The sequence below is a fragment of the Saimiri boliviensis genome, chromosome X, assembly GCF_048565385.1.
Source record: "Saimiri boliviensis isolate mSaiBol1 chromosome X, mSaiBol1.pri, whole genome shotgun sequence".
Taxonomy (NCBI): Eukaryota; Metazoa; Chordata; class Mammalia; order Primates; family Cebidae; genus Saimiri; species Saimiri boliviensis.
This window is the reverse complement of record NC_133470.1, coordinates 16650904-16666499: the sequence shown is the minus strand read 5'-3', so window position 1 is coordinate 16666499 and position 15596 is coordinate 16650904. Positions and strand designations below refer to the sequence as shown.

Sequence of the window (15596 nt, the reverse complement as noted above, 5' to 3'; positions counted from 1 at the left end):
CCTCTAATCCCAGCACTTTGGGAGGCTGAAGCGGGTGGATCACTTGAGGTGAGGAGTTTGAGATAAGCCTGGTCAACATGGTGAAACTCCATCTTTACTAAAAATACAAAAATTATCTGGGCATGGTGGCATGCGTGCCTGTAATCCCAGCGACTCAGGAGGCTGAGGCACGAGAATTGCTTGAACCCGGGAGGCGGAGGTTGCAGTGGGCCGAGATTGCACCACTGCACTCCAGCCTGGGCAACAGAGCAAGACTCTGTCTCAAAAAAACAAAAACAAAAATAAAACCATACATAAATATAAAAAAGGTACTTAATACAATAAAAGTATGATATTATAATCTTATGGGGACCATTGGTTTATTTGTTGTTTATTATTGACCAAAACAGTGTTATTCATCGTATGACTTTACTTAGGTATAAACTTAACATGTACAGGATATGTATGCTGAAAACAACAAAATGTTGTTGATAGTATTCAAAGAAGATATAAATAAATGGAGAGACATACCATGTTTGTGGATGGGAGTCAACGTGGTAAAGATGTCGGTTCCCCCAAATTAACCTATAGATCTAATGCAGTTTCTGTAGGTTAGATGTATAGAATATAATTTTGGTTCCCCCAAATTAACCTGTAGATCTAATGCAATTTCTATAAAAATTCCAGTAAGATTTTTTGTAATTATAGACTAGCTTATTTGAACATTTATAAAGGAAATCAGGAGAACTAGAATAGTCAAAACATTTTGAAAACAATTTTGAAAAAGAAGAGCAAAATAGGAGGAATCTACTCGATTTTATGACTTACTTTAATCTCTATAGTAATCAAGACAGTGTAGTATTGACACAGGAATAGACACATAGATAATGGAACAGACTAGAGAACTCAGAAATATACCTACACAAATATGCCCAAGTAATTTTTTGACTAAAGGGCAAAAGCAATTCAATGGAGGAAGGATAGCTTTTTCAGCAAATGATGCTGAAGTATTTGGACATCAATAGACAAAAAAGTGAACCTCCACCTAAATCTAACATCTTATTAAACTGTAACTCAAAATGGATCATGGATTTAAATGTAAAACGTAAAACTATAAAAGTTTAAAAATTAAACATAGGTGCAAATTTTGGGGACCTAGGCCTAGGTGAAGAGTTCTTAGCTATCATACCAAAAACACAATCTTTTTTTTTTTTTTTTTTTAAAGACAGAGTCTTGCTTTGTTGCCCAGGCTGGAGTGCAGTGGCACATTCTCAGCTCACTGCAGCCTCAACCTCCCAGGCTCAAGTGCCCCTCCTGCCTCAGCCTGCCAAGTAGTTGGGACTGCAGGTGCGAGCCACCACGCCTGGCTAATGTTTTGTATTTTTTGTAGAGATGGAGTCTCCCTATGTTGCCCAGGCTGGTCTCAAACTCCTAGACTCAAGTAATCCACTGCCTTGGCCTCCCAAAGTGCTGGGATTGCAAGTATGAGCCACCACACCCGGCCAACACAATCAATCAAATAAAAACATGATCAATTAGACTTCATCAAAATGTGAAGAGGATGAAAAGACAGGTTACAGACTGGGAGGAAATATTTGCAAACCACATGTCTAAGGACTTGTGTCTAGAATGTATAGAACTCTCAAAATGCAACAGTAAGAAACCAAAACAATGTAATAAAAATGGGTAAAATATGTGAACAGACATTCACTGAAGAGGATATGCAGATGTAAAATAAGCACAGGAAAAGATGTTCAACATCATTAGTCATTAGAGTAATGCAAATTAAAACAACAACGAGAAATTACTATGTATCTATTTAGAACGGCCATTAGGTTGGCTAAAATAAAAAATGGTGATAACACCAAATGCTGGTGAGGTTGCAGAGAAACTGGTTCTCTCATATATTGGTGGTGGGAATGTAAAGTGGTTCAGTCACTCTGGAAAACAGTTTGGCAGTTTCCTATATAACTGCATGCTTCCCATATGATGCAGCAGTTGTACTTTTGGACACTCATCCAGAAAAATAAACTTAAGTTCACAGAAAAACCTGTACACAGATGTTCACAGCAGCTTTATTTGTAATAATTGCAAATTGGAAGCATCTTGAATGTCTTTGAGTGGTGGAATGGTTAAATAAGCTCCAGTCTGTCTATACCATGGAATACTACTCAGCAATAAAACAGAATGAACTGTGGATTCATACAACAACTTAGATGGATCTCAGGGGCATCATGCTTTGTGAACACAGACAACCTAAAATGTTACACACTGTATGATTTCATTTATATTACATTCTCAAAATGGCAAAGAGCCATACCGTATGCAAATCTACACATTGGCTCAAGTTGCAAAGAGTTATACACACACGTACCTATACAAATTGGTGTATGGAATGACTGATGAAAATGGAATAAGATCTGTAGTGAACAGTATTGTACCAATGTCAATTTTTTTGTTTTGATATTTTACTATAGTCATATATCATCACTGAAGGAAGCTAAGTGAAGGGTTCATGAGATTCTACATACCATTTTAAAATTATTTTTTATTTTTATTTATTTTTTTAGAATTTTAAAAATCTTGGCCAGCTTAAGTAGCTATGCATACCATTTTTGTAAGTTCTTGTGAGTAGACAATTATTTCAAAGTAAAAATTAAATTATTTTCAATCAATCTCCAATGGGTAGCACATGAGTATCACCCAAGGAGCTTAAAAATCCTGATGTCCAGGCTGCATCTTAGACTCATCTTTATCTCAGCATTAGTATTTTTTAGGATTTCTAACTCTTTTCCTTGTTTTTTTTTCCATTAAAAAGAAAAAAAAAAAGAGGCTGGGCTCGGTGGCTCATGCCTGTAATTGCAGCATTATGGGAGGCTGAGGTGGGTGGATCACCTGAGGTCAGGAGTTCGAGACCAGCCTGATCAACATGGAGAAACCTCGTCTCTACTAAAAATGCAAAATTAGCTGTAGCTGGGCATGGTGGCACATGCCTGTAATCCCAATCACAAAGGAGGCTGAAGCAGGAGAATCACTTGAACCAGGGAGATGGAGGTTGCGGTGAGCCTAGATCGTGCCATTGCACTCCAGCCTGGGCAACAAGAGCAAAACTCAGTCTCAAAACGGGGGAAAAAGAAACCACCACCAGAACCGTACCACTTTTCCATACACTGCAGTTCTCCAGCCATTTGTGGGTGATGGGTGATGGGTGACAGGTGACAAGTGTTTCACTTCTTTCTCAGGAGGTCAGACTCTGTTATCCTGTTGTCATGGCTGAGGCTGGGATTTAGGGAAGCCACACCCCTGGCTTTGAGCAGGTCCAAGGAGGCATTACCACTTGGCCTGTCTGTGGTTGGTCTGGAGACCGGAGGGCCACGGTAGAAGTAGAGTTGGGAGGAGAAAAGAAGGATGGAGGAAGAGAGAAGTTGGGGGTGGAGGGGAAATGTGGGCCTCAGATACCCTGTTGAGCCTCACCCTGGGCCTGGTCTCTTGCAGCAAGCGTGTTTAGGAGGAGAAAGCAGAGGAAGGGGAAATGAATGTTAGGGATGGGATTGCAATTTATGATAGGGAGGTCAGGAAAGGCCTCACGAAAAAGGCGATTTAAGTCAAGACTTGAGGAAGTGAGGAAGAGCTTTGTGGGGATCTGGGGGAAAGAGCCTTTTGGGCAGAGGGGAATGGCATGTGCAAAGGCCCTGCAGAGGGGAGTGTCCCTGGCTTGTTGGAGGAACAACAGAGAGACCAGTTCACCATCGCTGCCAGAGGAAGGAGGACAGGGGAGAACAACAGGAGAAAGGGTTAGAGGTCACAGGACTCCAGATCAGGGAAGGCCTTGTGACTTGTGACTCTGAGTGAGATGGGAAGTAACTGGGGAGGTTGATGTGACCAGAAATGTTTTAATAGGTTCCCTCTGGCTGTCGTGTTGAGAACAGACTGTGAGAGGGAAGGGTGGAAGTGGGGAGAGCAGTTTGGAGGCCCTTTGCAGGAATCTAGGGGAGACCTCAGTGGGTGGCAGTGGGAAGGTGAGAAGTGGTCAGATTCTGGATATTTCTGTAAGTACAGCCACAGGATTTGCTGGTAAGACTGGATATGGCAGGAGAGGGAGGAGGGAGGGATGACTCTAAGGTTTTTGTCCTGTGCATTGGGAAGCATGGTAGGGATGTGGGTCTGGAGTGTGGGGGCCAGTTCCAGGCCAAAGATAGGAATTTGCACAGCTGCCCAGCTGTCAGTCCAGGCCCACCACAGAACTACCCTCTAGCATTGTAATTCCTGTTTGATGCAAGGATGCTGCTTTTCTTACCTGTCACCCTGTGATGTGAGATCATGCATGCAGAGCAACTTGGGGTAGTGTTTGGTAAATACTAATTCATCCACAAATATTAGCTATTAATATCAGTATTAAGCCACTCTGGGACACTGGAGAAATATTTAGATGGTGTTTAGCAGTTTGGTACTATGGGATTTGGATGCTGAGATGGAGTTAGGAGTACAGGACATTTGTTTGGGGGCTAGGGGAATAACACCCTTGAAAGATGACAGGGCAGGGGAGCACAGCAGGGAGAGCTTCAGGTGGTAATGCCAGTCTGTCCTGGCCAGCCTCACAGGGAGCTCCATGGAAGCAAAGGAGAGATGCTGGCCAAAGGGCACAAACTTGCAGTTAGAAGATAAATTCTGGAGATTTAAAAAATCCGCTGTGCAGCATGGTTACTAGAGTTAATAATCATGCATTGCATGCTTGAAATTTGGGAGTAACTCTTGCATGTTCTTACTACAAAAAGAGAACTCTGTGAGGTGATGAGTCTCTTAACTTCCTTGATTGAGGTAATCATTTCACATTGTATACATAGATCAGCATGTTGTACACCGTATAGTAATACAACTTTTATTTGTCAGTCATACCTCAGTAAAGCTGGAAAAAAAAAAGAAATGGGTAGAAATGGCCAGGCCCTAGGACTTCATTCCCCAGATTAGCGACCAGCTGTGGGCCCTTCAGCAAGAGTGTGGTGGCCTCTTCAGCAAGAGTGTGGTGGCCTCAGCTAGAAAGAAAAGTGAGGCAGATTGTGAAGGTGCAAGTTTGTTTTTTCCTTTTTTTAAAAAAAAAAATGTTTTTGGAGACTGGATCTCACTGTGTTGCCCAAGCTGGAGTGCAGTGGCGTGATCAAGGCTTACTGCAACCTCGACCTCCCAGCCTCAAGTGATTATCTGACCTCAGCCTTCTGAGTAGTTAGGACTACAGGTGTGTACCACCACACTCAGCTAATTTTTTATTGTTTTTTGAGACTCAGTCTTGCTCTGTCACCCAGGCTGGAGTGCAGTGGTCCAATTTTGGCTCACTGCAACTTCCGTCTCCCAGGCTCAAGAGATTCTCCTCCCTCAACCTCCTGAGTAGCTTGGACTGCAGGCATGCACCAACATACCTGGCTAATTTTTGTATTTTTTGTAGAAACAAGGTTTCATCATGTTGTGATCTGCCCACCTTGTCTTCCCAATGTGCTGGATTACAGGCATGAGCCACCACACCTAGCCCCAGCTAATTTTTTTTTTTTTAGAGAGATGGGGTCTCACCATGTTGCCCAGGCTGGTCTCAAACTCCTGGCCTCAAGCAGTCCTCCTGCCTCGGCCTCCCAACATGCTGGGATTATAGGTGTGAGCCACTGTGCTGGCCAACTTCTTTCTTGAAGGGATATATGGGCAGCGTATCTCTAGGGTTACCCAGAAGACATTTTGCTTCACTTTAGCTTCTTAACTCACAAGATTTGAAATAGTATATTGCCCCACTCCTAGGCTAAGGGGTAAATTTTGTCATCTTTATGCCACTGAACAAGATGAGATAAATTCTTGGGAATAGTTCAGGAAGAGTGAAGGTGAAGATGTGAAAGTCTTTAATGTGTAATCACAACATATACTAGCACAAAAATCACACAAACAGTTATTTGTGGGATGAGGTGTATGAAATCAGCTCGTTTTTGCTCTGTGCTGCCTGTTTTGCTTGTCATGAAGGAACAAGCTTTTCATTATTGTCATACTTCTGGGACCGCTAGAATTTTCTCATGAAGACTAACAAAGAGATGATATCATGTGTCTGGGAGTCAGGGTGAAAAACAAAGTGGGCTTGCCTGAGTTTGTAAGCTGAGAAGTTGTCCTAGTCATACCACATCCTGCCCTGGGTTTCTAGAGGTAGGTGGTCCCAGATGGAGACCCAGAGCTGGAGGAACCATGCCAACGCTTTCCTAAGATCTGTGCTCAGTTCCCAGGTGGTGTGGGGAGGCCCTGGTGACTATGTCCTCTTACACTGAACTTTTCTTCTAGAGAGGCATCACAACTCAGTGGTTGCCAGTAAAGGTTGCAAAGTCAGTTCCAGTTCCATCTGTGGCTAAGCTGTGAATCAGCTGTGCCATGCTGAAGCTCTTGGGGTTGTACTTTTCCTGGCTGTCAAACGAAGCCATGGTTAAGCTCTGAGATAACTAGTGCAGGTAGCTACTATTGGCGCAGTGGGGGCCAAGTGAAAAACAAAGAGGGACTGTTTTTGCGTATCATGGAAGAAAAGTAAATCTACATTAAAACTGTATTTAAAATATTTATTAGTTGTACATTTTAGTTGTGATTATACTAAAACATAATTAGAATTGAAGTATTTACATGTGAACGTATTCTTAGCAAAGCTGGACATGTTTGAACAGTATCTTGTCAAGAGTGTGATGCCCACTGTTGAAGGCTTTGGTCCAGTGGGATTTGCTTTCTGACCAGATAAGATTTTGTTGCAGAGACAGCATCCAAAATCAATAGGCTGACAGATTATTGGCAAAAGATACATTACAGCTGTTTAAAACCATAAACACTATCAAATTATAACTGCTAAGCCTGTAGTCATACTGTAATATCAGGACCTTCATGGGCACAGATAGGAAAGGAATCGGGATGGTAGCTGCCATTCTGTAATTGCTGTTTAATAGTCTGGCTTATATTCACGATTCAATCTTTTTTTTTTCTTTCCACGTCAATCCTTATTTCTCTCATTCTCAGCTGCAAAATCGTGAGTGTGTGCACAAGATTTTTTCTCCCCCAGCCTTGAAACTGGAATAATTGCCAATCTGCTTATTAAAAAATACATCTGCCTTATGAAAGTAGTTTCAGCTACTCTGTGTTAAATGAGTGATTATGACATTAGGCTCTGGTGGCATGTAATACTAATGCTGAAACACTTGAATATGGAGGTTTGTGTGGTTTCAGATGTTGAGAAATCACTTCTTTGTGCTTATTGACATTTTTCCAAGGGCTGCTCTGTTATTTGGTTTAAAATGTCACATGACAGCTGATCTCTCTGGTGCATATAATCCATGCAATTATAGTGTGAGCTTCTGCTGTCAGTGGTGGTTAAAAATCCATATACCTCCTTTTTTAGCCTCTGATTTTTTTTTTATTCAGTTTAACTCATCCTTTTATTTTAAAACTTGAATTTGAATGGGTTCCATTAACAGATATTTTAAGGTGACAATCAAGTCTAGGGTGCTGCCAGCTTGAAGCTGAACACAGTCCCCAGCCCTCAAGCTGGATATGATATCTAATTTCGGGCATGTTGCAATGCAGAGATGTAGCTGATTTGTAAACAGCCCTTGTGGCAACGTAACACAGTTGACAAGTGATGGTTCTCAGGCAGGGTGAAGTGTGTTTCCGAGCTGTCTGAGTGGTCACCCTAACTGCAGTTCCACCTGGGGTGCATCTCACAGAGCCACACATGATAATTAAAGCCACAGATTCATCATTGGTAGATTCATCCCATTTTAGTGTCATTACAGACAAATTTAGTACTGTCTTCATTCATTATAATGAAAATCTCACGAAGATTCACTTTACTATATACTATATTCTTTTTCCCTTTTAAATGGAATACACAAATGAATGTTAAAGCATAAAAGTACTTTAAAGTCACTCACTTTTCTAATGAGAATGCATGCAATGTGTCACATTTTTGCCTCCTGCACTCAGCCCTGTGACCCATCCCCATGTCTGTCTTGATGTCAGGGATTGGTAGATGATTCATGTTGGTCCGTCTCTTCCCAGAGTGGCTAGAATGGTCTTACAGACAAAGAAGGAACATGTTAAATATTCATCTAGTTTAATTGAATTTAATATACAATCCTTAAGATTAATCTGCAGTTTTGGAGTTATTAAATGGTTCACTTTTTAGTAGCATATCATTTATTTGCTGTTATGTGAGATAGTGAATTATTTAAGTAAAAAGGGAATATTCTTTCCATGAGTTAGGTCTTACCAAGCTGCTGCTGCTTTCATTTATAGGCGATTACCAATTATATTAAATTAGGAATGTGGGTAAAAGGAAGCATGGTAGTCTGAAGATTTAAGATGTTTGGGTACTAGGTGTTGCATAATATACTGCAGTCTGGGATTTGGCACTGCTGGTTGACCTATGGTCTGCTGGCACATGCATTCTTAATTTTCATTTTCCCTGAATATTAATGATGATTGGCTATCAGTTTAAAGAATAACGAATCGATTAACATGTAATTTTCATATACTTTGATTTGTAAACATGTACATTTTAAGATACATTTGTTCTATTTTAGAACATTAATTTTTCCATTTCAGTTTCTTCTTTTCCTTCTTTGATACCGACTTTTTTTTTTTAGATGGAATCTTGCTCTGTCTCCAGACTAGAGTGCAGTGGCGTGATCCCAGCTCGCTGCAACCTCTGCCTCCTGGGTTCAAACGATTCTCCTGCCTCAGCCTCCTGAGTAGCTAGGATTACAGGTGCACACCACCACACTCGGCTAAATTTTTGTATTTTAATAGAGACAGGGTTTCACCATGTTGGCCAGGATGGTCTCGATCTCCTGACCTCATGATTTGCCTGCCTCGGCCTCCCAAAATGCTGGGATTATAGGCGTGAGCCACGGCGCCCAGCTGATAATGTCATTTAATGGTATATTGGAGTGATTCATATGCTTTTAGGACAGTTTCTGAAGTGTTGCCAAAAGTGCTGGTTGTATTTTAAAATTCAGGTGATTTCTGTAAATTATTGAACAAGAACCAAGTGCTGTACACATACTTCAGTCTATTTATATTACAGTACTATTTTCTACTATGGCCACCTACACCTTAATTTTATAATTTGAAATGTTACTGAACTATTAAAATATAAAAGAGCATGAGACTATAAGCAACATCTAGCTACCCACCACCTAGTTCTATCAAATGTTGCCATTTTGTCATACTTACTGCTGATCCTTAAAAAAATAAATAAGTAGACTTCTGATTTCAGCTCAGAGATGTAGAGAGCTGCAAAGATGTCCCTCCCACACTTCCAAGAAAAATTCTGGACAGATTGGAGATTAACAGACAACTGCATTTGCAGAGCAAATGACTATTTCAAAATCTGGAGAGAGGTACCTTCTGAGACACAGGACAGGACCTGAGCATTCGCTTACAGGAGCAGAAGCCACCAGACTCCAAAGAAGTAGGTAGGAAGATCAAGCTAGGAAATTTGACAAGTTGCTGGAGGCTGAGGATTGGCTAGCTTGAAGTCTTGAGGGCAGCAGTTGTGGGGAACGGGGTCCTATCTCTTTGTAGGCTTTTCTTCTAGGAACCCCATTTGGATCTAACTGGGAGGGTGAGGGAAAAGTCAGAGAAAACTCATGGTGCTGGCTCAAGAACCACTGAACAATCTACTTAGACCCTTCTCCTTTAAGGAGCAAAAGGCTTATTCTGCAGAGGAAGGCTGTGGTCTGAGGGCCCTGGCGAATTACCATTGCAGCTGGGGGATGGAACCCTCCTAGCCTCATCTCACCTGAAAAAGGTATTAATCTGTAGGGAGAAGGACTTTAAGCAGGTGGTAGACTGAGAACATTGGTGATACTTGCTGCAGCTGGGCGTATGGGGTGGGAGGAGCTCTATCCCTAGAGCAAACACATTGTGAGGCCTACACCTTCAAGACACAGGCTCACCATGTACTTTAGAGACTGAGGTTTGAATTAGAGAACTGCCCTTCTTCCCTTACCCTATCCACATGCTAGCAAGCCCCCAGGAATAACAACAGTGGGTTAGAGCAGGGAGAGCTGCAAGAGACAGGCTCACACTGGGAACGGCATAAAGGAAAGCCCCAAAGCCAAAAGAGGGGACAAAAAAGGTCACTAGAGGAATTTAAAGTTTCTGATGTTCATAGGAACAACAAACCTCAATGCAGCTCAACTCCTGACTAGATTAATATCAATTTAACACTAAGGGCTCATTTATCTCAGTATCTACTACCCTCTACGAGGTGTTTGGGTTTCAACCAAAAATTACAAGGCATGCCAAAAGGCAGGTAAAAGTCTGAAGAGACAAAGCACTTGGTGGAACCAGATGCGGATGCGGCATAGCTGCTTCAATGATCGAGACACACATGTGTCTTACCTAGCTCTGTCCACTGAGTGCCCTTCTGTGACAGCTGCCATTTTAGGAGCCATTTCAGAATGAGCTTAACAAGGTCTGAGCTTTTAGAGAGCTCCAACAGAGGACAGAGGGCTGAACCACAGACAAGTAAAAAGATAATTATAGATAGTGAAACATACCATGAAGAAACACAGAAGAGGAAAAGGCTAGAGTGGCTGGTGGAGTGTGTAGGCTGTTTCAGGGGAGGAGAAGTTGGAGCCCCCACGTGAATGATGAGGAAGAGGCCCCTGCCGTTACTAAGAGCCATCCAAGCAGAGAACAAAAAGTGTAATTGCCTGGAAGTGTGAACAGGGTTGGATCCTCCCTAGGTCTGCACTGTTGCCTTGGAAGGTAAAAGTGCTATGAGCATGGTACTGATTACAGCAAGCTTTACAACTGTGTTGCCGTCATGGTCAACCTCTAGGGATAAAGTGGTGGGTGGGTTTTCTTTCAACGTGTAAGAATTACCTGTTTTCCTCTATTTTGAGGAGCAAGGAGAATCTATTAGACCTTCTTTGTAACCTCTTCAGGACCTGGTACAGGGTGAAAAGGAATGTGAATTTGCAATTGTGGGTAGATACTTCATCATTTATCCAGTACAACTGTATTGCTCTTCTTTGTATTAACTCAGCTACTCCTTTCCCTTCACCCCCTTCCCCAAGTAGTGATTATTCCTCTGTTAGAGATGGGAAAACTGAAGCTCAGAGAGGTTACCTGACTTGATGAAGATCACAGAAATGTTAAGGGTCAACTCAGTTATTTGAACTCTGGCAGCCTGACTTCACATGATTGTGTTGTAAGAACTAACTAGAAGGACAGGTATTTTTTTTTTTTTTTTTTTTTTTTTTTTTAAGAGACATCGTTACTCTATGTCTTACCCAGTCTGGAGTGCGGTGGTGCAGTCTCGGCTCAATGCAACCTCTGTCTTCCTGGTTCAAGTGATTCTTCTGTCTCTGCTTCCTGAGTAATTGGGATTACAGGTGCACACCAACATGCCCAGCTAATTTTTATATTATAGTAGAGACATAGTTTCACCATGTTGGCCAAGCTGGTCTCCTGACCTGAAGTGATCCGCCCACCTTGGCCTCCCAAAGTGCTGGGATTACAGATGTGAACCACTGTGCCCGGTCCAGTCTACTGTTTTGTAGACTGCATTTTTCACCTGTTCAAATGCTTTTCATACTTACCTATAGTAGTGTTTATTTTTTGAGAAGATATGAGACATAACATAAATGAACCATATTAAGTACATGACTAGAGAGGCAGACTGTTACATTGGATTAAGAAGATGCTTCCATCCATTGGTTTTTGTTTTCCACCATTAGGGCAAGAGAAACACTTTCCCAAGAGTGCCTTTCTTGATACACCAAAAGGTTGCTGGTATTTGGTAATGATACATAAATTGAGGGAAATACCAGGTAAATGGAGAGTTCTGTAACCATTAGCAATAACTGAGCACCCACCGTGTGCATGGTTCCTTTATCTGTACCATTCATGGGACTACATATTAGATGAGGAAAAGAGAAAATTTATATATAACACTTTCCATGGACCAGAGACATTAAGTAAGTTGCCCAAGAGAGCGCAGATTGTAAATGCCAAGTGTGGACTTGGGCCGGTGGGTGGCTTAACTCCAGAGTCTGTGTTCTCTTGTGCCTAATTGTGCTATGGTACAGCATTATCGGGGTGGCCTTGGCTCTGTTCACAAACCTCAAACCATACGGTAATTAGCATGAGGGAGCACCCAAATCTGTCAGGTTCGGAGAACCTGCTGAGAGTCTTGGCTGAGCTATGTGATAGGTTATTTTTTTTTTAAATATGCAGCCACATCTCAATTGAAACCACAACTTCCTGTGAATGCCTTATGATGTTATTTGAACAAGGGAAATAAGCACATGAATCTTTAAAAAGTTTCAAGCATATTGATTTTTACTAATGGATGCAATTAGTAGTTTTCATTAGCTCCAGGAATTATGTATCCTGGAATGCTTTGGTTCCACATAAAGCACTTTAATGCTAAAGGATTTTGCAGGTTCTGCTGCTTTGACTATCTAGAGTTGATTTCTACTGGCAGCTTTAAACATGGGCACTAATGCAAGTGCTGATGCTGCCAGCACAAATGGAACAATGTATTGCTTTAATTTAAAAAACAGGCTGTGTCTCATTTTTGATTCCCTTTACATCTGACTAGTGAGAGAGAGAGCAGAATTTGACCCTGTTGCTCATCAATAAAGATCCTAGAAAAAAATGGAATGTGAGTTTTGATTGTGCCCTCCCAGTTTTCCGTCTCCCATTTGTAAAGGGGAAACAAACAAAAAACCCCTAGAAGATTGTGTAGTCTTAGGCTGCCTAAACTCAGATGTGCCCTTCTTCCTAGGATCTTGTTAAAGGCAGATTGTGATGTGGGGGGCAGGGTTTGGGCTGGGGGCTGGTAGGTGTGGGGAAGCTGAGATTCTACAGTTCTAAGAAGCTCCCAGTTGATCCTCCTTTAGTAGCAAGAATTTCTGACACTTCTGACCTACCTCTCTTCTGGCTGTGTGGATTACCTGGGGGAGTTTAAACAACAAAGTTTCTCAGGGCCACGCCAGACCTATTGAATTAGATCTCTGTGGGGGGGTCAAACCAGCAGGTATTTAAAAAAAAAAAAAAAAAAAAAAAAAAGCTACTGAAGTGATTTGATAATAAATCTGCCAGTTTTGTTTATTGGGATAGGGGAGTAATGACAACTTTGAAAACTTTACTGTTGAAATCAGATTGAGTTGTTTAAAGATAAGCTTTCTGATATCCTAAGAGCTTCCACTTTGACCAAAACTACCTGAGCTATCTTAGCAGCCACTCATCTTGGAAGAGAACTCACTAGTTCTTTATGAGTGTGTCCAAACTAGCTTAAATCAGAGAGCATGGAGAAAAAAATGAGTACTTCATGGTTAGCTTGCTGACCTGCCTAACATTAGATAATGTCTGTCAAGGCCCCTGGAGTGCATCCAGGGAAGCCAGGGCCCAAATATGGAAAAGAGAAGTCATGATTATGAGGTAGGAGTTGCAATTACCTTTGTGAATATTTAAAGTGTTATTTCAGCTCTTTACTACGCTCCTAGGTTTGGGGTTTCATTTCTAGCAGTGTGCAGAGAGCCAGGACAGGCTAAAAAGAAGGGGTAGGTGATGTCTTTGTTGTGAAGAAGCGGTTTCCACCGTGGAGTTTTGCTGCTTTCACAGTATGATTTTTTGTTTGTTTGTTTTTTGGATAACTGAGACACCCTAGCAAGTGTCTTCTTAACATTTTGTAAATCTTAACTATTAATCTTTTCCCCTGACGTCAAGCAGGAAGATAAGACACCAGGTACAGAATTAGCTTTCACTCTCCTCAAGCCATTTTGTCTCTCTTTTAACTTGGAGTCTTTCTTCAAAACCAAGTTTTTCCTAGTGTTGTATTTGTGACTTTTCTTACCCCAGCTCCTTACCTTATCTAAGGATTAAAAAAATAAGGGACTGGGCTTGGTGGCCTTGCCTGTAATTCCAGCGCTTTGGTAGGTCAAAGTGGGAGGATCACTTGAGTCTAGGGGTTTGAGACCAACCTGGCCAGCACAGTGAGACCTTGTCTACAAAAAATTTAAAAATTAGCCAGGGATGGTGGTATGTGCCTATAATCACCACTACTTGGGAAGCTGAGGTGGGGAAGGATTGCCTGGGCCCAGGAGTTAGAGACCAGCCTGGACAACATAGTGAGGCCCTATCTCTAAAATAAATGGAAACCTCACAATCAGAAAAAAAAAAAAAAAGCTGGGCATACTCTGTCTTCCTTTTCTGAAGTTTCTACAGTGAGAAATGTTGTGCATTGTCATCATGAACTTCTGTGTCAGGGAGGGTTGGAGTGGAGAAGCAGAGCGCTAAGCGTGTTCTGGTTAAGGGATTTTCTGCATGTTGTGGACACTGCCAGTGCAAATTGCCTCCTGTGTCCTGTGCTGAGCCTGAAGTCGCTGGAGGCAGGTGGGTGTGGATGAGAGTGAGGACTCCTGGAACCTGCATCTGGCTCTCATGCCTCCAACCTCAATGACACAAGTGCCCTGTGGGAGAAATTGGTGCCCTTCCCGAAAAAGAAAGATTAGCCCAGTCCAGTGGGCATCTGTTGAGTGTCTGCTATGTCTTGAGAGCTGTTCTGGACCCCTGGGGAGAGTGTGAGGGGAGAGACTGACCTGGAAACACACTTTTCCAACCCATTGTGGTGCATGCCTAGTACGCAAAGGGAGCACAAAGGGAGGGGAACCTACAAGCCTGGGGCAGGAGAGGAAGGAATTCGATCAGGTGAAGAGGTCGGGCCAGAGTGAGTGAGAAAGAGGGTGTAGTGTGAGTGTGAACAGAGGCCTACAGCTTGATGAGTACCTAGAAATAAGCCTTGCCATAGTAAAATAGGAAGCAAGGCCAGAAGGTGAGAGGGATGTTGCATACCCTTGTAAGGAACGTGGACTTTTGGGATAGTTGGGAACCACTGAGGCAGGGTTCTAAATAGGGGTGTGCCACCATCAGATGTGGATGAAGGAAAACTTCCTTCAACCTGTAACCTCTCCTGAATGAGCACATGCTTCTAGGCAAGGTTTTTATTTTTTTTTTATTTTAATATTTTGGAGTGTAGTGGTGTGATCTTGGCTCACTGAAATTTCTGCCTCCTGGGTTCAAGTGATTCTCCTGCCTTAGCCTCCCAAGTAGCTGGTACTATAGACATGCGCCACCATGCCTGGCTAATTTTTGTGTGTGTGTATATATATATATAAAATTTTATTTTTTTGGGTAGAGACCAGGTTTCCTTGCGTTGGCCAGGCTGGTCTCGAACTCCTGGCCTCAAGTGATCTGCCCACTTGGGCCTCCCAAAGTGCTGGGATTACAGGTGTGAGCCACTGCACTGAGCCTCTAGGCATTTTTTTTCCTCCCCTGAGGCAGAGTCTTGCTCTGTCACCCAGGCTGGAGTGCAGTGGCATGATCTCAGATCACTGCACACTGCAACTTCTGCCTCCTGGGTTCTGCCTCCCCGGTTCAAGTGATCCTTCTGCCTCAGTCTCCCAAGTAGCTGGGATTACAGGCACCTGCCACCATGCCTGGCTAATTTTTTTGTATTTTTAGTAGAGATGGGGTTTCACCATGTTGGCCGGGCTGGTTTCAAACTCCTGACCTCAAGGGATCTGCCCACCTTGGCCTCT

General features: G+C 42.4%; 1 protein-coding gene across 6 annotated transcripts in view; it reads left to right on the top strand.

Annotated features, from left to right (window-relative positions):
* The window catches only part of SH3KBP1 (SH3 domain containing kinase binding protein 1), a 388693-nt gene that overhangs the window by 74660 nt on the left and 298437 nt on the right, over positions 1–15596 (top strand). The window lies entirely within an intron of this gene.